The sequence below is a fragment of the Theropithecus gelada genome, chromosome 2 (assembly GCF_003255815.1).
Source record: "Theropithecus gelada isolate Dixy chromosome 2, Tgel_1.0, whole genome shotgun sequence".
Taxonomy (NCBI): domain Eukaryota; kingdom Metazoa; phylum Chordata; class Mammalia; order Primates; family Cercopithecidae; genus Theropithecus; species Theropithecus gelada.
In genome coordinates, this window is record NC_037669.1 from 175809000 (window position 1) to 175833338 (window position 24339).

General features: G+C 36.2%; 1 protein-coding gene across 5 annotated transcripts in view; it reads left to right on the top strand.

Annotated features, from left to right (window-relative positions):
* Positions 1–24339, top strand: part of RBMS3 (RNA binding motif single stranded interacting protein 3) — a 760896-nt gene that overhangs the window by 9116 nt on the left and 727441 nt on the right. The gene's annotated exons all lie outside the window — the stretch shown is intronic.

Genomic DNA, 24339 nt, shown 5'->3' on the forward strand with positions numbered 1-24339 from the left:
ATTTTCAAGCTGAATATTGATCATGCATAGAGTTTAATAAGGATTTTTTAGAGACATCTTATTGCTTTTTAATCCTGTGTACTGCTACTTAGTCATTTTCACTGATTGATGACCATTTAATAAAAAGTGAAATGGAAAACAATACTAGCTATCTGGTTTTCTGGAACTGGTTAAAATATATTGAATGCTTTCCTTATGTATGTGAGTCATATTTGAAGCTATTGTTGATGTCTGTAAATTCTCATGTTGCTTCTTTTAACATTTGTCAAGCATATAAATGGTATTCTGACACCCAATATATAACTTACAATTAAGTAACTTAGAATTCAAGCAAATATATTTTTAAACTAGTTTTGAGTAGGTGAAGTATTTGAAGTATTTAAGAGACTTGGAATAATTTTGGTGACTTTGTTTGCTAATAATTCATCTCATCTCCATATTTATGTAAAATTTCAGAGATCGTTTTCTGGGATACTCAACAAATAAATATGTGACAGACCTATGGCCTTTAATTTCTTCTTGAAAGATAAGAAAATCACATTTTATTTTCTTTAACTTGGTGGGAACTACCCTTGGAGGGTGGTGACAGTTCATGGATTAACCCTGGTCTCCTGTCTATTACCAATGTACACCAATTCAGGCTGCATCTGTAGAAATAAGAATGTTGCATTTTTAGTCTAAGGTAGGTAGAGAATCCTGGAAAGAATAGAACTCTGATATCCTTTTCTCAATTTATTTCAAACAATTAACCACTACTTTTAAACTTTATTATTTACCTGCTTAGGACAATTTGGCTTCATGTAAGCAGTGGAAGTTTCTCTTTCAGACTCATGTTTAACTTTGTTGTTGAGCTGGAAAAACACAAGAAAAGGCCAGTGGGAACAGATGAAAGAACATTAAGGAATTTCTCTTCAAGTTTTCCTGTTTCCTGTAACAACAGATACTTTTTGAGGCCTCCATCCCACATCCAAAGACACATATTAAAGTGCACTAACATTCAACACCAGATTTAATTATTTCACAATAATGTGTTGAAAAAACTTTTATAATTTTGCTTCTGAAACTCTTAGTCCAAGTATATTTAATTGATATGTATCTGTGAATTTGGAAACATCTTGCATACATGAATATTCTTGCAAAGTGAAAAAAACCTGATCTACAAATCTTTTTCAGGTACAAAGAGATTATTAGAAGACTAAGTGGAGCAATGAATAAAGTTGACAATGTGTTATGTTTTGTAGATATGCATATAAATGTTAATTGATTTGGGTTTTGCAGTTTTTCTTTTCAGAGTTTGGAGGCAATGCATTTGTTTCCTTGCACCAGTGTTTTTGTAGGTCCTTAAGATGGTCACAGCATCTAAAAAGCTGGCCATATCTTTCACTATTGTGGCCTTTTGGCACTCAAGATATCTCTGTATTTTAGTAATCCCAAATTTCCGGGGAGGAACATGTGGTAGAACAGCACAGTGTATTGGAAAATGTCATTAACATTCTTTGGCTAAAATATTTCAAAAGCAGACACATTGGATTGACCTTTGGCAGTGAGAGCAACTGGGAGTTCCAGGTCTGGGTGCCAGGTTCACAGAATTTTTTATTGCGTAATTGGTGAAATTGTTTACTAGAGACAGAGCTTAAATGTAACAGGTGTTTCCCTAGGGCACTCTCTTAGGGGAGTAGGCAAGAGGCAAATCAATGGCACAATGCTTATTATATGGCATAATTTTTCTAAATTCTTCTGTCTCAAAATAGGGACATAGGTTTTTTATATGCATTAAAACTGACATTTCTTCCTTTTCTCCAGTTCCCATGGTTATTTACTTAGGATAACATCTCTTGGTGTCTAGAAGTCTCTCTCAGTCCTAGAGAATCTACGTGCCTTTTAAAGAACGCATATCTCTACAGGTGTGCACACTGCAGCTAGGCCCACCATCACTCTCACAAGTGGTTGGGCAACCTGAAGATACTGCTACTCCAGCCATAAGCCAAGTGTGATGGTTTCCTTCATTTTCATTCTTATCCCAGTATTACAAGAAAATCAAGATCCTAAGCCTAGACATATCCATCCTCCCCCATCTTATTCAGGAAAGAATTTTTTCTCTCTGTAGCCCCATATATATCCTCATACCTGAAAATTCACACCATCCCCCAATGCTGGAGGGAGAATTCTCTCATAATCACCCTATGTTTTGATTCTCCATCTAATTACTCAATTTTTCTTCCCAGCCCTCAGACAGATCTCACTGAATTTCATCAGCAGATGCAATGAATCAGCTTTGATGGTTTCTCTTACACATAAAACAACAACACCACACACACGCACATACATTCCTGAAAACCTTAACGGTTATTTTAATGGTTTAGATTTTGTCTGAGGCTTTACGACCACAGAGAAACATGGAGGGGCAAAGTGGTCCTAAGAAGACACATTCCTGTTCTTCCCAGTTATATTTTATTTTATTTTATTTTATTTTGTTTTGTTTTGTTTTATTTTATTTTGCTGCTAGTTGGTAGCACAAAGGGGTGAGTCTTACCAAAATAGAAGTAACTACTATTTTTTTACTTTCTTCCACAAATATCATAGTATCTTCTCATGATCTGAGATACATTGACAGTATATCACGCAAGTTAGCTATCTACTCTCTTTTTCATGTCATTCTTGATAGCATCTTTTGGAAATCTTATTGATTAATTCTAATTCATCTCAAATAATTACATAATCGTCATTTAAACTGTGAAGAGTCTAATGAGCTTCAAAGCTTTTAGTGATGAGGCTGTCAATAGGAGCATAGAAAAGAAAGAAAAAAAGCTGACAGTTCTACAACGTTAATGTAACCAGTTATTTATAAGAAACACCAAGAAAGATAAAACAGAGAAGAAGAAAGAGAAAATGAACTAAAGAGAAAAATTAAGGGTGTCAGGGCTCAATGTACTTTCAGACATTTCTGGAATTTGACAACTTGTTTTCCTTTCAAAGGCAATGGGTAAGAGCTGTTTGGCAAGGAAAAGGTCATTTACAAACAGAAGAAACATGTTTGGGAAGAACGTCAGTGTGAATACATAATTTGATGTGGAGGAATCCTGTAGTTGAGACTTTTGGTCTCTTAGGAAGAAAACTGATGCTTATGTAGACCATTAGTGCTTTATTTTGTTTTTGCACTTGTTGCGGCACTCAGTAGTAGCCAGCATTTGCTTTTGTTGTTTTGACTTATTCATCACTAGTTCTCAAGGAGAACCTGTATAAAAGCCTTCTTGATGCTTTTGATTGGAAAGAGGGGTGTTTTTCAGAAAGAGTCATTGGAATCAAGTTTTAATGTGTATTTATGATTTTCTGTATATAACATATTCGTATATGATCTGTATATGCTCACACATATAACCAGGAGCAATGCTGTTGTTGTTCTGTGTGGAAAGAATCTCGTTCTGAGGAGGAAAAAGCAACATTAGTTGTGAAATCCGCAAAGCTGTATTGCCATGAGAACCACACAGTACCAATTGCTTTTTCAACGAGAGTGAAGTTTGAGGCCACTAATGTGCCTGGGGACCCAAGGAGCAGGTCAGTTGAGGGTGTGGGTGCAGTCATGCTTACTTCCTCTGGGCTAGCATAAGCCTTTGTTAGAGGGGAGGAGCCTGGTAAAAGAGTGTCTAGATTTCAACATGGCCCATAAAAGACTAGCTGTTATTGTTATTATTCGTAGTCCATCTTTTCTGCCAAATTCATTGTATGCATTTATCCATCCTTGTTTTATTTAGGATGGCTGTCTGATGCAACTTTGCTTTAACATTGTGTCTTCTCCATCTCCCTGCCTTTCCCAGATTGTCCTTCACAGGGCAAATGTTTTTATTTATTTGTTGTAGCTTCTACTCCCTTAGCTCTTTCATGCTTGCCCCTTTTTCTTCTATTCTCAAGTTTTCTGCTATGGACTTGCCTTGTCTCTCTGTCCTCTGATCCTTAAATTCTGCTTCCTTCTTTTTTTTCTCCCAGCTTTCAGTCTTTTCTTGTTTTTTTTTTTTTTTTGTTGTTGTTGTTTGTTTGTTTGTTTGATTGCTTTTTATATGTTTCTCTCTCTCTCTCTTTTTCTTTCTTTCTTTTTACAAGGTACAGTGGGATTGGGTTTTGATTTTATCGTTTTTTTGCTTAGTTGTAAATTTATTTTTGGCTTGTCAAACATAATTGCACTCTTCTGCATCATATTTGTGTCAGAGTTAGTCTGTAAACAATCTGAGAACTGGGACCACAGTTTTCATCTCTGAATGTCCTGCAGTATATGTAGTATGCTTTATGATGCACATTAACGTCATAAGAAAAGGTTTTCAGAAGGTATTAGTCTATCTTCTTTTGTGCATCTTGTACATTGCTCCATTGCTGAAGGCAATGCTGTTTTGAACCAGAGTTGCTTAATGTCATCTTCACCTCTGTGATGCTTTATGTCAAAAGACATCTTTTTTGCCTGTCCACATAGATACAATCTCTTGGGGTCCTACCTTTTTCACCTTAAGCACATAGGTCACTTAGCTAGCACCCTGAGGCTGTTGGCTTTAGTTGGGTTACATGCCTATCTAATGGGACAAACCATAAAACACAAGGTGAGTTAAGTCAGAAACTGTAATTTTAAAAAAAAGAAAAAAAAACAACAACATAGTACTGCATTATAAGTTGCTGGCAAGAAAGTCAATACACGTGCCAGCTCAGTGAGAGACAGAAGTGGATTTCAAAGACAGACTAAGTAGCCAGGATTTGGAACTGGGGGATGAAAGTAAGCAAGTATGTCAGGATTAAATGGTAGTGGTGGTGGTCTGGAGAAGACTGGAGAGGCAATTCCTCAGCAATTGCCAAGAATATCAGCCTTTATATGTGGCTTCCTTTTATGGGTTGGCAGAAAGTTGGACATATCAGGAAATTAACTTAGCTTGAAAAACTGGGAGATGGTCTGAGTTTTAGGCCCATCTTTTTGTCAATTTTGTTTATTCAAAATTCAGGGTCTTGACTAAAATAGTTCTTATAAAAATATTGAACTGCTAACCAATATTGGACTATAGTCCAAGAGTAACCAGCCATGCCATATACCTATTCAAAGCAATACCCAGATGAGTTTTTTTAACTCAGAATTTTGAAAGGACTTCAAGTATCAGGTAAAAATGACAAAATTCCCATTTTAGATAGAAAACAAAACACAATTTCCCTATACAATTAACTACGTGGGTATAAAGACGTATCTAAACTAATGCAAGATGATGTTAGATGAAATTCTGATGTAAGCTTCAAAGCTTTTCTCGCTAAGGGATATCTGAAAACAATAACCCTGTTGTGGCTAAGAGTTACAAACTGTGATTTTGGTTTGGACTTCTCTTGATTTTTCCAAGTTGTGCTGAATCTCCTATGTTTTTTCTACAGTGTTTTCCTCTATCATACTTTTTTATTGCGTTGAGGTCCTTATTCCCAATCGTGGAAATTTAATATATATATATATAAAATTATATATATATAATTATATATATTTTATATATATAATATGTAACATATATTACATATTATATAGAATATATATTACATATAATATATAATAATGATTATATATAATAAATTTATATATAATAAAATTATATATAATATATATATTTCATGAAACTTTAGGAATTTTTTTATTTCAAATTAATGCATACTTTGCATATCTAGGGAAATAATTCAAGATACAGCAGGAAAATGTTAATAATCTCCCTCAATACACTACACAGGTCTTCAAGAGCTCTCTGAAATAACCAGTATTAATAGCAAGGTGTGCATCTTTTACAGAATTCTATATGCTATTGCAAATATGCAATCTGACATATGTTACATGAGATCAAATTGAACAGGTTAACTACTTTTTCAATGACAAACGTAATTTAGATATTCTTACCAAGTTGTTAGATATTTGTTTTTATCTTGTCAGATTAATTGTTCCTACTTTATTTGTACCATGTTTTATGCAAGTGTTGCCTATAGGTGGACATGCATTTTATTGCCATCATTTTGCCAATATGAATAATTCTAAAATATATATTCAAGGTACTTATATAAATACTAAAAATTAAATCTTTCATCTTCTGATTAAGTTTGCTTCCTTTAAAACACTGAAAATTGCCTTGATGAGTTTCGTATTACACGAGGATTAACGTCTCTCCTTGGCCCCAAAATTCTGTGCTCTGCAGAGTTATCCTGCCCCTTTGTGTTTTGATGACAGGTTATACTCTGCTTCTTTTGGTAAGAAGATGGACTTCCTGATTGAAGTGCAAGCTGAGAGGGAACCCTCACATTTGGCAGAAACAGGAATGTCTTCCTTCCTTTGTGACACTATCATAGATCCCAACAAGTGCTTGGGGTCAGCAATTCTACAATCTCATTACTTGTGGGCTGCTCTTGTGTGAAAGGTCAGCTTCCTTTGTCTGCCACCTTACATACAAAGTTAAAAGGGCAGCAGCAGTCAAGGACAATGTTAAGCAGCCCAGCTCTTCCTAATAAATTTCAAAGCCCACTGAAATATTTTTGTCCTAGAACACCTATTTTTTTTCCAAACACTTTGGGCATCAGAATTTTTACTTTTGCATTATTATCTTGGGAATGTGTACAATTGTATTTCTTAACAACCCTCATCTGTTGAACTTGTTTGGTGCTACTTAATCAATGTCAAGTAATGTCATGGTTTTTCAATTGAGCTGGAAAAACTGACTCTGGTAAATCTAATGAACCTAGGTTAAATCTGTTGTTATTTCTTTTTTCTCCCCTGTACTTGATATGTTTCTCACTTTTAATTCAAATGTTAATCAAGGTCAGAGCATGACAATAAAAAGAATAATACAAAAGTTAACCTATTTAAGATGTGATGCTGGGATGACACAGAAATATTTACTACCTAAAATATGTCTAGAAGATGGGAGATCATAAAGCCTCAACAGTTTCTTCTCCTAGAAGAAAAGTGAGACCAAGAATGTGTATTTCTGAGAGTAGTTAATCCTCTTTACATAGTCATATTTCACAGAACTTAATCATATCTTTCCAAGTTGATGGCCAAATCTCACATGCTTTGGAAACTTAGGGAGTTTTTCCTTCCCAAGGACCTGAAAAGATGAACTTTAAAAAAAAAAAAAAAAAAAAAAACACTGTAGTCAAATTAGCATTTTTTTGACTACTGGAAGACTCACCATTTTTTAACCCACGCTAAAAAATCGTTAGTATATTATGCTTAGTATACATTTAGTGCAAGTAGAAACATTTTAACAAAGTCTGGAAAAGGAATTTAGTAATCAGAAACAAAAACAGTGTGGTTAGGTGAAAGGACTCTGAGTGTGCTAGTAGAGTAATAGTTGTGGGAGGTCCAATTTTTGATTCTACAACTTGCTTTAATACATTTCCTCAGAGTTACTTTACTTTCTAATATTTCAGCTTCTTGTCACTTCTTCTCATTATAAGAATATTTAGTTATTTGGTAAAAATGTCTTGAGGATCAATATTAGACTAATAGTAATGTGTTTCAATGTTCTGTGAAGAATGCCAATGTATTAACATATTATGAAGGTGATAAAATATAAATAAGAACCATTAACTCAAAGAGATTGTTATTAGTGATAATGGTAAGGAGAGGGCAATTGAAAAGCTTGGAATTGACTTGATACGTGAATATAATGGAGCACGAATCCTTAAGATGGCTCAGATCAATGCTTTTCATTGAAACATTTCTTTGCACTTCCATTATGCTTCTCCACATCCATCTCCGCAATCAGCTGGACTGAAATCTTATAGAGATTTGCTCTCAGTATTTCTTATACTTCTTACATGAATTTTCTTTATTGTTATTTTGTTGTGGAAAGGAATGCAAGTCTGTCTCAGCACTCTATTCAAAACTCACCGTATAGTCTGAGATGAATATATTGGAAAATTGTCTGGTTCTTACATTGCTATATTTCACAATACTTGCACTTCCCTCATTTGAGTTTCTAGGATGCCTTTTGTCCCCTAGAGTAAATAAATTAGAGGGGAGAAAAGGTGTCATTCTCCTGCAGCCAGCTTACAGAGTGTCAGCCCTTGCCTCCCTAGAGTGAAATCTCATGTTTAAAAATGCTGTGAGTGAGGCCAGCACTGGCTCTGGGTGTGGTATTGGGTTTTAACTAGATAATTCTTCAGACTATTCATTGGAAAATGAAGGAATGGAGTTTTTAGTTTTTTTCAGCTTAGCATTGAACTTTCAAATATCCTTCAAACTTGCTCACATTTAGCATTGCTAAACTTTAATTTTACCCTTTTGTTAATCTTCCTTCAATTACTATGATTGCCTTTACCAAGCTCTTCATCCTGAAAACCCAAGGGCAATCTCAAAGGTCTTCAAGCGGTGTGATCCCCACCCCCTGCATGTGGTAGGTGTTTACTGTCAATTGACTGAATGATTGGTCTACATGAAAGTGGCTGTTCCACATCCTGAACTCAAATAATACTCACTGAGCAATATATTCTGGACACTTAACCTTTTTTTCCTTCCTTTTGGTATATCCTATTAGCTCTCAGAATGGAGAATCCTCCACTTCATCTTTCTTCTGCCCTCAGATCTTACAACAGTGCTAATCAGTATCTGCTGAATAAAGAATGTATAGTCTAATTCTCTACCCTAGACATCCTTTAATTGATTTTATAATCTTCAGGAAACTTAATAAAACCTACTTGATACTTATCTGTGCTTCCCTTATAGTTTGCTTTCTTCCTTTTTGATAATTCAAAATAATATTTCACTTCCAATTATAAAGATACTAAAGCTAAGACAAAAATGTTAAGGTAAAATTCTCCTCAAGATGTTTGGCATTTTTTTTTCTGGGAAATATTTGGTTTCTTTTTGCTTACTCACATGTTTACTCTCAAGTCAACATTGACTCAATATAAAACATTTGTCTCAGTACATCTACCTTCTCCCACTCTTTTATGTACGTTTGGTCTCATGACGTTTTGTGAAAAAGGGAAATAAGATTTTTCAGTGTTTGCGGAATGTTGAATTTTAAGACCTTGTAGTCCAGTACTGTATCTACTCATCATGTATCCTATAGTTACTAACATTGAGTTTGGTACTTGGAATATTAGAACGTGAAATAAAATGCTCTTTCAATCAATCAATACATGTTTCTGGAGCTCTCCCTTAGGCCACCACTGGTTGGGGGTGGTTTGGACAAGATAGTAGTTATAACGTGATTCTTGCCCCTCAGAAGTTGATAATTTATTTGAGAAAACAGAGAGGACTCATGAACAAAGGAGGGTAATCAAATGCTAAGTCATGCGACATTGACTTAAATTGAGGAGAAAGGGCAAGGGCTGTTGGAGCAAGTAGACCCTTAGAGGGAGAAGACAGTCTTGGGCCAGGTTTGAGGTGGGCGTATATTTGGGCATTTGGTATATTGCTTAAGTAAGAGCTGGAAGGGAAGGTATTCTTGCTAGAATAAAAGTAGAAACATAACACAGATTGGAATTGGGAAGGGACAATATAAAGACAAAACAGGCTTAGATGAAACAATCCATCAGAGAGGCATAAGGTTCTAAAGTCAGAGCACAGCGATGACAGAAAGGCTTTAAGAGGGCAGATGAGAAAAACTGAATAATGGTTTCATTTTGGGGTAGGGAAGTGGTTTAGTAAGTTTCATTTGAAAGGCATAACCATGAATGCAAACAATGATGGATTTTTAATTCTTTATTGTTTTAATAAAATGCCTACATTTTGACTAAATGAATATGATTGGCCCTCCACATCTGTGGGCTCCACCACCCATGGTTTCTATCAACTGCAGGTTCCATCAAGTGTGGGTAGAAATTATTTGAAAAAAAAATTAAAAATAACAAAGCAATAGTAAAAATAATACAAATAAAAATATAGTATAGCAACTATTTACATAGCATTTACATGGTATTAGGTATTATAAGTAACCTAGAGATGATTTAAATTATATGGGAGGATGTGCATAAGTTATATGCAAACACTACACTATGATACATAAGGAATCTAAGCATCTGCAAATTTTAGTATGAGGGTGGGGGTGCCTGGAATCAATCCCCCATGGATAATGAGGGGCAACTGTACTTACAGATCTTCATATAGCAAAAAACCTAGTACAATGAAACATTAAAAGCTAACAAATAGTCTTATTAAAAAAGGCCTGCACTATATATGACAAAAGTTTAATACCCTAGATATAAAATTCGCTTGTATGACTCAATAGGAAAAAAAGGGAGAACACATTCTAATAATAAAATACACCAAAAAGCATAAATGAAGAAACAGAAATAGCTACCAAGCACTCAAAAATATATGTCACTGATAACCAAAGAAATAATAACTAATATAAGAGGGAGATATTATTTTTGCCTACTTGGTTTTTAAAGAGTTAAACATTTCCTAACAACCACAGTAGACTGAGATATAGGAAGACAGTCACTTTCAGTCATTGTTCATCCTTAGGGGAATATTACTGAATAGGTGAATTTTGGATATTTATGTGAGAGATAATGTATCAAAAGCTTTAGAAACATACATGCCCTGTTATATAGCAAAACCAATTCTAGAGATTTTTGAAAAGGGATTAAAGTGTATATCTACAAGATGCTTATTGTCGCACTGCTTTTAACAGAGAAGATTATAAGCAATCTAAATGTCCATCGATAAAGGAATAGATTAAATGAAAGATGTTATATCTTTACAAAGAACCACTATGCAGCCATGAAATCAATGAATATGGATATAATGACTGAGGAAAATACCATACTGTTAGATTTTAAAATATTATAAAGCAGTTTTATAATATGATTCCAAACCTTTCTTTGAAATCTTTGTATGTTTGTACACGTTTATGTTTGTATCTGTATTTATTTGTTCCTATAAAAAATATAGAAAAAGTTTTGTATGAGTTTCGGAGTTTCAGACATTGTTAAATACTTTTGAATATGCATTGATTATCACTGCAAATAATTAATATTGAAAATTAAGTTGTTTCCAAAAAGCGGTAATAAGAAATTAAGAGGAAACCAAGCAAAGAAGTAAGGATCTTGATGCAATTCGTAGAAGGAAGCCATTGCAGATTGATTAGTAGAGAGAGAAGTAACATACATAGAAAGTGCTTTGATTGATTGCTAGTATTTTACACAATGCAATGAAACAGAAAGGTAACATTTAGGAAATCAAGGTAATCCTGAGTAGGTAGGGAAGCACAAAACATGTGGGACCAGAGAAAGGCCAAAAGGTGGTAGATGATATGAAGATTTGAAAAATTGAGTCTGTGATAACCCCGAAAATAAAGGTATTAATCCAGGTTTAAATATATTAGTTATATAACAATGAGGCATCCAGATAAAGATGTGCTCTAGACAAATAGAGAAAACTGAAGCATGATCTGAATCCAATGCTAAAAAAGAGACTTAAGTTTTGTCTCCATGGAGGTGACATTTGAAGTTATAAGTATGAATGAGATTACCAAAAGTGAGGATATCAAGCTACAATTATAGAGAGTGATAATTCACCGGAAAAGTCTAACAAGAGAGCTTTACTCTTCTTCTATTCTATCTATGCTATGCTTTACTTACGGTTTAAGATTGTCTTCAACATAATGAGGATTCGGTTAAGAAAACAATTAGTAACTAATAAGAGTATTTGAGTGAAAAGTCTCAAAGTGTAGGAAACTTGTTTAGCAGAAATTTAACCCCTCTTAACGTCTAAAATGTTATTTTCCAGGTTTCAGTTTGATGCTTACATGCAATTGGCCCCTGACATCCGCTTCCTGTTTTGCTCTAATGATCCTTTAGTGTGAATCTCCCCAGTTTTGAGGAGTTTTCTTCAGAAAGAATGAGACAATTGGGCATATTTTCTTTCTTTGCTTGTTTGAATTACCTTTTTGTTTGTTTCTTTTTGTTTGCTTTCTTGAATGACTGACTGTTGTATCTGGGATTTGTTTCTGAAGTTGTATTTTAGGGCATTTGTTCTCAAACTTCAGCATGCATAAGAAGCCTCTGAAAGACTTGTTAAAACATTGATTTATATTTCTTTCTTTTGGAATTTCTGACTCAGTAGGTTTGGGATGGGGCCTGAGAGCTAGGGATCTCCTAAGAGATGGTGATGTTGTGGGTCTGCAAAGCAGAGGTGAAATCGCACTGCTAGAGGAAACACGATATTGAAGCCCATTTTTATTTTCATGTAACCCTTTTTTCACACAAAGACATATCCATCTCTATCACCAAGTACAATATTAAAATTTTTTGAAAGTTTTTATTTTAGTTTTGTTTTTTGCTTGTTTGTTTGTTTGTTTTTTTTGAGATGGAGTCTCGCTCTGTCACCCAGGCTGGAGTGCAGTGGCACGATCTCTGCTCACTACAAGCTCCGCCTCCCGGGTTCATGCCATTCTCCTGCCTCAGCCTCCTGAGCTGCTGGGACTACAGGCGCCTGCCACCACGCCAGGCTAATTTTTTTCTATTTTTATTAGAGACGGGGTTTCACCGTGTTGGCCAGGATGGTCTCCATCTCCTGACCTCGTGACCCACCCGCCTCAGCCTCCCAAAGTGATGGGAGTACGGGAGTGAGCCACCGTGCCTGGCTAAAAAGTTTTTTTGAAGACAGAGTCTCACTCTGTTGTCCCGACTGGAGTGCAGAGGTATGGTCATGGCTCATTGCAGCCTTGAGCTTCTGGGTTCAAGTGATCTTCCTGTCTCAACCTCCTGAATAGCTGGGACTACAGGTGCATGCCACCACATTCATCCAATTTTTAAACATTTTTTGTAGCGATGAATTTTCACTATATTGTCCAAGCTGATCTGGACGTCCTGGGCTCAAGCAACCCTCCCACCTTGGCCTCCCAAAGTGCTGGGATTACAGGCGTGAACTACTGTGCCTGACCTGTTGAAATGTATCACTGGTGGTACTTTCTGATTATTGCTGTATACAAAATAGCCATTTACCTAGATTTTAATTTGCTCATAATTTAAATAATAAAAGTTGTTGTTTATATCTTAACCTCCCTGGCTCTGGTGCCTTCAGACTTTCATCACGTGATTGGAAAGAAAATTCCAGGGAGAACACAGTGGATTGTCCCCACAATCTTGGCAAAAACCCCAAAAAACATATATATATACACACACATGTATATATACACACACACATATGTATAAACACACACACACATATATATATAGTTTGTCTTCTGAGAGTTAAAATGAATTGGTTTCAATAGATGCTGAAATAATATTTATCCAGGTGTATATGAATATCCAATTTAATCAGTAATTTTAAAATACATTTAAAGGAAGATTACACCATAGAAGGTACTGACAGTAGGATAGATGTGTATTGCCCTGGCACAGGGAGAAGAAATTTGAATCCCAGAGTCTAAACTTTCTTGCCAATAGAGAGAAGTTCTCTGCTATGTGGCTGGGATTCATTATCACTTCTTAACCTGGTCTGGGGGAAGAAAATGCTTCTTGCTGGTCGCTTTCTTTGTCTTTTAATTACATTTTATCAGCAAACTTCTTATGTTTTTATTTCTACAAAATGTGAATATGTTGATCATAAAGGGATGTTTTCTGTTGTGTATCGACAAATTAGTCTTCTGGGTTATACCTTAGTCTCAGATGAATTAAGGTGACTCTGCCTCCAGGATTCTAATGATCTCAGTGTGTGCTGAAAAGTCTATTTCCTAAAGCCTCGGGGCTAGAGAACAACATGACAGCCAAGTAGTGGATCCCGGAACAGCCAAAGCCACACCTCAATGGAGACTCGTCTACTTTTCGGAGCACTTTACCTGCTGTTTATTTGTTCATTCACTAGGAAGCAGAGCTATAGAATTTTCTAAAACTGAAAGGAACTTTGAAGTCATCAGGGCCAGCCCTTTCATTGTGAGGTTGAGGTCACAACCTTCCATTGGCGTCTGACTCTTATGAACCTGGTAATTGAAATAATTCAAAGGCTAGGTTCACTGCTCAGAAATATTTCACAGTGTTGTGAGGTGTTTCCCTTTTGTATTATCTTAGTCTGAAGTGTGGTGCTTGGCATCAGGTTCAGGTGCTAATGTAGAGTGAGAATCCATTCAACCCTAACCTCTAGGCCCCTTCCTTACTTTAAGAGTCACATATCTGCATTATAAAACCTGCCTGTTTTGCTTACCTTTTCAAGTGAACTTTCATTGAATTTCCCTTTTTAACTGTTATAGCATAGGATGACACTTCTTGATAAAAACTGCAAAGAATAAGTCCTGTTGAGAGGAGTACATTATTAAGAACATATCGAGAGAAAAATACATATCAAAGCATCAAATAAGTTAAATGGATTGTGTACTTAACTGCATTAAGACACAAAACATGCTTTCAAATATTCACTAATGAATAAGGGGGAATAGAGAAACTCTTTTCCTTTTCATAGAGTATTCGTCTGTTTTCACACTTTAAAGACATTACCAAGACGGGGAAGAAAAAGAGGTTTAATTGGACTTACAGTCCCACATGGCTGGGGAGGCCTCAGAATCATGGTGGGAGGTGAAAGGCACTTCTTATATGGTGGCGGCAAGAAAAAAATGAGGAAGATGCAAAAAGCAGAAACCCCTGAAAAAATCATCAGATCTCGTGAGACTTATTCACTACCATGAGAACAGTATGGGGGAAACTGCCCCCATGACACAAATTATCTCCCACCAGGTCCCTCCCACAACATGTGGGAATTATGGGAGTACAATTCAAGATAAGATTTCGGTGGGGACACAGAGCCAAACCATATCACATACAGAACTCGGTATTTGTTTGCTTTTGTGTAGAGTCTGTTATAATAGAAAAAAAAAAAAAAGTGATCATAAAAACATTCTAATCATGTGCTATAATTTTTGGGTTTCAGTATTTTTCTCTAGGAGATTAGTTACAAGGACTAGGGATAATGTATGCAACTTGCCCAGTGGATGGTACTTTGTACATATTAAAGTAATGGTGATTATATTTATGCAGTATATTCTAAGTTAAACTGATATTTGGAATGAGTGGTGAAACTCTGAGCGAAGATAGATTTAAAAGCACTAGGAGACTATTATCTGGACTCACCACTTTTTAGTGCTGCCTCTGCCTTCTTTAGATTTTCACAGCTGGATCAACTGATAACACAATCATGCTGACGAAGTCCTGCCCGCATATTGACTGACTTAAGGAAGGTTGTTACAGTTTTAATCTCACCATATAGAAGATTCCAGAAATAAATTACGTGTCCATGTATGGGAATGTGGTAATCTGGTCACAAATACCAGCAATGCCCCAGCACTCTCCACAAGAACACCCCTAGGAAACCACGTTGCCCTTGAGTTTTCATAGAATTGTAGTTCTCTCCTAGTCCCTACTCATTAACTGGTTATTCCACCAGATATTACCACCCACTTTGTGTTATGTGCTGTGTTTCATGGTGGGGTCTGGATCCCTTGCATTGTTCATAGCCATCTTCCTCCTGAATGCAATCTAGTCCCTTGCTGAAGCCTTCCTTTTTCACTCCTCAAATTCCCAGATATGGCTCTTCACCAACTTGACTGTGTTTTCTTGATTTCTCTACCATCACAGTATATATATTCAGTGACTGCTTCTTGAAACACCAAGTTTGCTCTTACCAGCCACCTTCTCTGCCCCTGCCCAGCTCTATGACCTCTTCTCCTCCTCACTCTTTCATATTCCAGCCACAATGGCCTTTCTGTTGCTCCAATATGCCCAGAACTTTCAAGCCCCAGGACCTTGGCAAGAGCTCCTCCCTCTTTCTCAGTGGCCAACTCTCTAAGCCTAATCTTAACATAGATGATTCTTGTTTATCAGACCCCAGCTTAAATGTCTTTGCTGACCACCTAGTTTAAAAGAAGTCCGCAGTCAATCTCCATTGTTTCACCATATTTTAATTTCTTCCAATGCAACTCCCTATTGTTACTGCGTATTTTTGTTGTTTATTTTCTTACTTGTTTGCTAATTGCCTTCCTATTAAAATGTAAGACCTACAAGAGCTGGGATCTGATCTATTACATTCTTTGCTATATCCCAAGAGTCAAGAACAATGGCTTGTATATAGCAGGTGCTCAATACATATTTGTTGAGTGAATAACCAGCTGCCCCTCAGTTTTATGTCCGGACCTGGTTCTGTTCTCCCAGTTCTTATGCCAAATTGTATGCCAGGGTAGTAATCCTTTTGTCTCTGATACCAAAAATGAATCTACTCAAGTTAGATACATTGACCAGCCTCACCCACACACATACCATAGCAAGGGTGACATTGATAATTGATGGTCATGCCCACCAAAATTCTGGAATTCTCATAGTGTTTCAGGAGGCACCGTGAGTTTACCTGAGCATGAAATCATAATGGCTTATCTATTGTTGATCCTTGAAGTTGTTTCCAGATTTCCATTTTACCAAAATTGAACTGATGACACCTGAAGTTAATTATGCACATGCTCTTTAAGTAAAGTGATTTTCCAGAGGAAATTGCTTAGGGAAAGTTTGTGCTTTATTTTAAAACTACCTGAAGGAAGTTATCAAAATAGTAAACTGTATAGATTCAGAGTTTGGGTCCCACTGACTCAGCTGTCACAGAATAGTCAGAAGGAAGAATGAACGTCAACAGACCAGGGAGCATTCATTACTTGTTCTAAAAACACACGAAGAAACAATGGCACATGTGTCTTCACACTCCCATGCCCATCTGTTGTTTGACATGTCTTTTCTTTTAGACTTTTAGAAAATCTCTGATCTGAAAGTCACACAGTATGGATATTTGATTTTGCATGTACAGCATCTAGTGTTTCCTTGTTTTCATAATTGCATACTAATTTTCTTGTTGGAAAACTAATCTCCCATTGAATATGGGTTTGGTTCAATTGCTTATCAAAGGGCAAGGCACCTGGACCCAAGGTGGACTCTTGACTCAATCTAGCAATAGCAGCTGTTCTTTTCCAAGAAGATATATGTGGATTTATCCATGTTATCTTTTGTATTTAAAAGAGACTATTGGCTTCTTCAGTTTAGGTCCCCAGACCTTCTCTTGTTCCTTCTCAGAAGCTTGCCTCCTCAGATTTTCCTTTGCTTTAGTTAACCAGGTTGGCTTTTGTTTGATTTTGTTTTGTTTTGACTAACAAGAATCAATTAGTGCCACTTGCAACCATAAAACCTTAATTCACAGAAAGTAAGTAATGTTGGATAATAATAAGATAAAGAAGTGATATTTAGTATGATAGGGAAATACAGCAGAACCTCAAATTTTTCCTCTCTTCCTTCTACATTTCTGCCAGAACCAGAGCTATGTCATGTTCATATACATAAGGAAGAAACACTAATTACTTCCAAAGAAAGTAGAGTGTTCCTATGGAAGAGCCTCCCCACAGAGGCTCCTTTCAGTTGACCAAGCTGAGGATCTATCTGCTTGACTTTGATTATGTTTTCCCCTTTGATTGGAGTCTTTCTCAGTTCTTTTTGCCCTGTTTCTACTTTCCATGTTCTGCTTACACACTACCTTTTATAACTAAGGCTTCTGATATTAAAATTAACCTTTTTCCTCTTCTTCACTGAGTCTTATTCATTTTGTGGACCCCATAACACATAACCAAAAGCCTTGCATCTTGTTTCTATGGCAAAGCCACATTTAAATTTATTTGTTAAATTAATGAAAAAACACACAATTACAAGAAAACTCACTGTTTGGAAACTGTATTCACTGCTTAATTTATTGACCTTGTTTAAAATTGCTGCCAGTTCTATGCCCACTATTTTCATTTCATTCTTCAAACTCAGGCAGCTTTAAATCTGTCCTCTCAATCATTACTTCCCTCCACTGACCAAATGTTTCCACCTGCATTGATGTTCTTTCCACAGCTGGTCATAGGGCTCATCAATGCATTGTACTTTACAGAAATTATAAGTTGAGAGTTGGAGGAAGATCCAACTTTCTCCAATGTAAATATTTCTGCGTTGCATATAAGCAATTACATTTGTATGTTCGTCCTATTTTAAGTAGCTCATTTACAGCTGGTACTGAGCAAGGAGTAAGCATGTGGTTCTCTATTTATAAAGTAGCCCCCTAATCTCTCACCATGATAGGCCAACTATACATAGTGGTCTATATTGAGAGAGGGGTTTTCTAGAGGTCAGGATTATGTGGCTAAAGAGCAGAGAAACCCAGGAAAATATAAGTGATTCACCACAGTGTGTTATTGTTGTTTCCTTGGGACCATGATGTTCAATGCAAGGTTAAAGCCTGAGAAGAACAGATGAGAGACACTATTTAGAGTGACAGACATGTAGTAAGTGATTGCCTTTGATGGTAGGATTTCAAGAAAAAAATAAAAGAAAAACATATTATTTATGGGTTAGAATAATATTACAATAGTCCAAAAGTAGTTTTATTCTGGCAGTGTGGAAAACAAAAGCCTTTGTAAATTAATTGCTTGTCTATGATATGAGAGAGCACAGAGCAAGTGTGTTGAGCATAAATCAACTTGATTTGTAAATAATTTGTTATTCATATAAGATATTTAATAGTATGTATTAAATTCATTTTGTTATATAAAAATTAATGAGTGAATGAATGGTAAATGCATAAATAGGTAAATTACATAAATCAAGAAAATTACCCCTCACACTTTTGCTTTTGAGTTGAATTTACTAAAAATGCACTAGATTCCTCACCACTAAAACTTTCTATATATTGGAAACTCAAGTTGTTTTTTGTTTTAACTAGCATTTTGTAAGCCCGTTAAGTAGTATAAATTTCTGTTATTTTTAACTGCTTGTCAGCAGTACGTTTTGGCAATTGGAATAAATACTTAGACAAATAAATGTTGAGTTTAACTTCTCATGGAGTTACAAACTTGTCATAGAGATTTTGGGAAGTGTTTGAATTCATGGTGGCTTTACTTCATTCACCTGTATGGTTGGGGACAATTCCATTCTATATACATTTATTCAGCACCTGCCATATATCAAGCGCTCTACTAGGCTGAAGCTCATTGGAGAAGACAGAGTTATTTTTACATTACATTTCCAGAGTATATCACAGTGTTTGGTACATAGAAAGCACTTAGTCAACGATGAATGCATAAGGGAGCTAAATCACTACATGGTGTTAAGACCAGAACATAAATGCTTACTATGTGATGTAGAATATGGTTAGTGTTAGAGTTGATATAGGAACCTCCCAGGGCTAAAAAAAATTTAGAGATTTTGTCAGTCTGAAATATTGGTGAAAATTTCATGGAGGATGTGCCATTTGATATGAATTTTAAAGAATTTATAGAATTACATGTAAATGTCTCAAGGAATGGTATGGCCAGAGGTCTGGAGTTGGAAATGTATGTTCCTGAAAGAAATATAGCATAGTGTCAGAAAACAGGAAAATAAAATTAGGAAAGAAAATTCAGTCGAAACAAAAAAAAAAAAAAAAAGAAAAGAAAGCTTGATCTTGGAAGCTTGGAAGACCTTGAATGCCATGGTAAGAATGCTGACATGTTTTATCCGGACGATGATGAACTCTAATCCTTTTTTTCTTCCAGTGCAGGTGATATTATCTGACAGTGCTTTCAAACTATTACCCTAGTATTGGTTAGGATAGGAGAGCTAAGGAGAGAACTTGGAGACAAGTCTGTATTGAATTTATAGAAATAACACAGGTAGCAGAACATTAATATCTGGCTTAGGACAGCTCTGTTGAAAGTGAAAAGGAACTGTGGAGGCCGCATTGGCAGAGGGTGGGCAGTACTTTGGTTCATGGGCGTGAAGTTATAAAGAGTTTTCTAAAGTGAGTCCAAACACTTCCTGCTGGAATGACACTGAAAATGGGGTATTTCCACCTGAGAAAAGAGTATGTATAGGAGAACGAACAGGTTTTTGGAGACATGACAGAGAGTTAAGTTTTGGGCATGTGAATTTGGAAGTGTGTATTAGTCTGTCAGCCATCTGTAGCTGCCTAGAAGTCTTCTAGAAATTTATCTTGAAGTTTAAAATAAATATTTAGGTTTAATAATATTGAGAAAACAATAACAGCAACAAGAAACCCTTTGGGGGTATTTGTATCATAATGTACTGACTCGTTAAATTCTTACAATAACTTATAAGGTGGGTACTATGATTTATTTTGTCATTTTGCTGATATTTGGCACTGATTATCATAGCACAAACAAGATTAAGAGAGATATTACAGAAATAAAATAATTGAAAGATAGAATCCTAGGGAATATGCGGTGGGGGTGGTGATGGTGAGAATTTGTCAGAGAGATGGAAGAAACAGAAATGAATATTATTATAGCAAAGGGAATATGAAATGTCATGCCAAAAGGAGTTGTTAGTGATTTCATATATTGGAAAGAGTTTAAGGTATCTGAAGACTGAGGGAAAAAATGCATTGCATTTAATAATTTTAGGTCATTGTTCATCTTCGGGAAAATAGTTTCAGCTGGAGGTCAGGTGAAGCGGGGGTGAAAACTTAGAAGTGAGAACTAGAGGCATTAGTGTAGCCTACTTTTTAAAAAAAAGTTTGAGATTTAAAATTAGAAAAGAAAGGGGCAGATACTGATGTGGGATAACATAATTAAGGGAACGTGTTTGTGAAATAGGGAGGCTTGAGCATATTTGTGATCTGAGTCGAAGGAGGAGGTGGCAGTGAAGAATAGGAGATGTGAGAACGTGGGTAAAAAAAATGCCATTAAAGGTAAATCCTGGGTCGAGGGGGCAGATATTGAACAGATCAAGGGCACAGATGGAGCAATTGTCCTTAGAAAACCTAATCCATAATCACTTCTTTCTTTAAGAGAGGAAGAAAGAGACAGTGATAAGAACAAAGATAAATTTTGTGTTGGGATGGAGTAGAAATAGATCATGTCTGAAAACTTTAATCTCAGTAAAGTAGGTCATCTTCTGAATAAGCTGGGGGGACCCGGATAAGGTCATATCTGGAGAGGCAAAGTCAAATATGTCTTTCTAGTAAAACTTCAGGCTTTATAGTTCAATAATTAAGGATTTTTAAACACAGGAAACTGTTATTAAATGCATGGGAAATACATGTATGGTAGAATTGGATCCTTTCCACTGAAATATTTAAATACACTTGAATCTGAGATTTCAATCTTCTGTATTTTTTTAAATGTTTTGATTTTTAGTGAAATTCTGAAAACCGTGGTTAAGGATGAGAGGCCTATAAATCATATATGTGTGCTAACACTTTAAGATTTGCTTGTTCGTTTTATGGGAAGATTTTCTCTTCCTGATGAACATAAAACCAAAGAAAGTCACAGGAGTGAATTCCTTCAGCCCCACCTTCCAAGTTGTTATTAGGCTAACGCTGGAGGGGAAAATCACTCAAGATGTGCTCCTTGGGGTAAATCGATGTGATGAAAATTTATTGTCACGTGGCACTTCAGGGAGCAGCATCTGGCATATTCGTCCATGTTGATGGCTCTGACGTTCATCTGTTATTCTATTTTTCTTACATAGATTAACTAGTGTTTTATTTCCACTGAGTTTTTCTGTTATTAGATAAAAGTAAAGCAAAGCTAAGCAAACCAAAACAAAACATAAAACCTTTTAGTTTGCACAGTCCAACTCCCAGTGAGTCCAAATCTATCTCTGATGTTATATATCAACAGTGCTACTGTGTTATCACTCCTGAGTGCTAGTGCTCCTGTGGTCCATGTCATGGGCATTTCTTTTCAAATCATAACCTTGATTCAGTAGGTTAATGGGGCCAGTGAGCATGGCACTGGTTGATAAACAGAGCTAATAAGCAAAGCTAGACATTATATTTTATGTGCAAACAGATTTGAGGTGAGTTTGTTTGTTAGGTTCTCTTATTATCTCTGGAGAGCTCTGGCAGGAGAATATCATTCTCCAGTTCTCTAAAATAGCTCTTCTCTGAATTGAAATTGAGATCTCCGATCAGCCTAGGTTTGAAGAATCTAATAATGTTTTCTGTAGACTGCTACATGTTCTATAGACAGCCTTCAAGGAGAGAAGGACATAGGTAGAACAGAAAATTGGTCTGAGTGTGAGGTGCACTGCGAGATTGGTTGAGGAATAAGCACTTGATATTCTAAGTTTGTGTCTCATACCACAGTATGCAAACCACCAAAAAATTTTGGCATTATGCTAGAAGATATGTGAATATGGCATGTGTTCCTGGGGTGCCATGTAATTTAGATTCAAGTGTTTGGGGAAAGTTTGAGATTTACTATTTAATTCATGTATTTGGAGAAAGTTTGAGATTTACTCTTATAGGCTATTGGAAGCCACTATAAAGTAACAGGCATAAGAGCATTGCAATGAAGTCTACATTTAGAAAGGTTTGCTTGATTTTAACATATACACTTGACTAGCAGAAGACAAGATTAGGGGGATTGGCCATTTTAGTGACCTAGGGGTGAAGGAATAAGGTTATGAAGAAATAAAACATATCCATAGCAATCATTAAATCAATCAGGGCCATCCATCCTGTTGCGGCATTTGGATAGCCAGATGTATGCCCTTAGAGAGGGCTTGGTTTCCTTATTTGGAAGTGAGAATGCTTGAGTTGCATCAGAGATTCCTAAGTGTGCTCCACAGTGTGCTTGTGCTGTGAAGCACACTCTGAAAAAGAAAAGGGTTCTATAATCAAGTCAGTTTGGTTTCCCATAGTCCACCTGCATGGTAGAGAGTCCTAATGCTGGATAGTATACTAAGGGATTTGAGAAGGTCTGAAGGCAGGACACCTGTTTAAATGTCCTGAACCCACCCTTTCCCAAACTTTGTGAACACATAGTCTTGTGGAGAATAACACGTCTTGTGTTCATCTAATACTGGGGTTACATTCTGAATTTTAAGGCAACTATCATAAATTTAAAATCCAACACAGCCAGTTATTTTTTTTCTAGCATTCTGTTTTGTTGTTGTTGTTGCACATAAGATAATTTATGAATGCGCTTTTTGAGGAATACATGCTGTATTTTTAAAAGCTTGAACTGATTGCAACCTGACAAGAGGTTCACTTACGTAGGGACACAAGAGAACCAAGAGTGATCAGGGGAAGGCAGATTCATAGTTCAGGACTTGAGTTTACTTTTTTTTATAAATGTATTCATGAAATAGTGGTGGAATTAGTAAGTGACCACAAATTTAAATCACTAATTGCTTCTCATTCTTTCTGTACTCTTACACTCTCTCTCTCTCTCTTTTTTTTTTTTTGCATCTATAGCTGTGTATCTTTTTCTCTCCTTTTCTTTGTATATCTATATGTCTCTATCTGTCCCTTTGTCAATCTCTCTCCTTTTCTCTCTCTGTCATCTTTTCCCTTCACTCTCCTTTTTTTTCTCTCCCCTAAGGAGTCTTTCCACAAATACAGAGATGAAGTGCCATAAATTAAATGCGCATGTGCTGTGACTGCCTGTATTAACCTTTCATAGAACTGTGCTTCCCTGGAAACTGTGGACACTCTATATAATCCCAAGATCTTTTGCTTTGATCTGCTCTGCTCACTCTTCTCCTGGCTTTTGTGGATTCAGTTCTGCTTTTCACCTTTAACTTCACTGCCCCTGCAGTGCCATTCACATGTACTCCATCATTTCAGGACACAGGCATGGAGAAGGATGAGAGAGTCTGCCTTGTCTCAATCCCTAAGCAAATAATCGTTACATTTCTCTATCCCTACTTGGAAAGCATTTTCTTACCATCTGTGGATCATATAATGAATGACTTTTTTGAAGGAATGTTCACATTTCTTATCTTGCTTGTTATGCACATCATTTTTCAAACCTTGGAACGATGAGATGGCATTTCAAGTAAGGGTGGTCCCACAAATCAAATGTAGTGTGACTTTGGTTTCATTTGTTTGTTGAAACATCTGGTCTTGTTTAATGCACAACAAGAAAGAGGTAGGAAACATGTAAAAGTCCTCACTGCCCTCAGCTCTGATTGCTTTCTTTTATTGCCATTGTATTATGAAACTCACTGCCTCGAGTAGAGAAAGGAAGTTAATTCCACAATAACTATATTTGCCAAGATTAACTTGCATGTCCATGGGCATGAAGGCACTGTGTGTATTGCTTTTCCAAATTCTGGTCTGGGACTTCTGCCTTGAACAAGGAAATTTGAGGCATAGGTCACTGGAGTCTATGGTGACATGATTTATTTGCAACAGTACCAGGTTAAATGTCACGATATTAGTAAGGGTCGTGTGGCCACTGCTGCCCTCAAGTTTTCCAGTTGCAAAACAGCACTTTTTCCCCTCAGAAATCCTAAAACTCTCATGTAGGAACAAAATTCTATACCTTATGTTACACAGACTTCAGGTTGTCAATATTTGTTAAAACGGCATGATGCTTACTA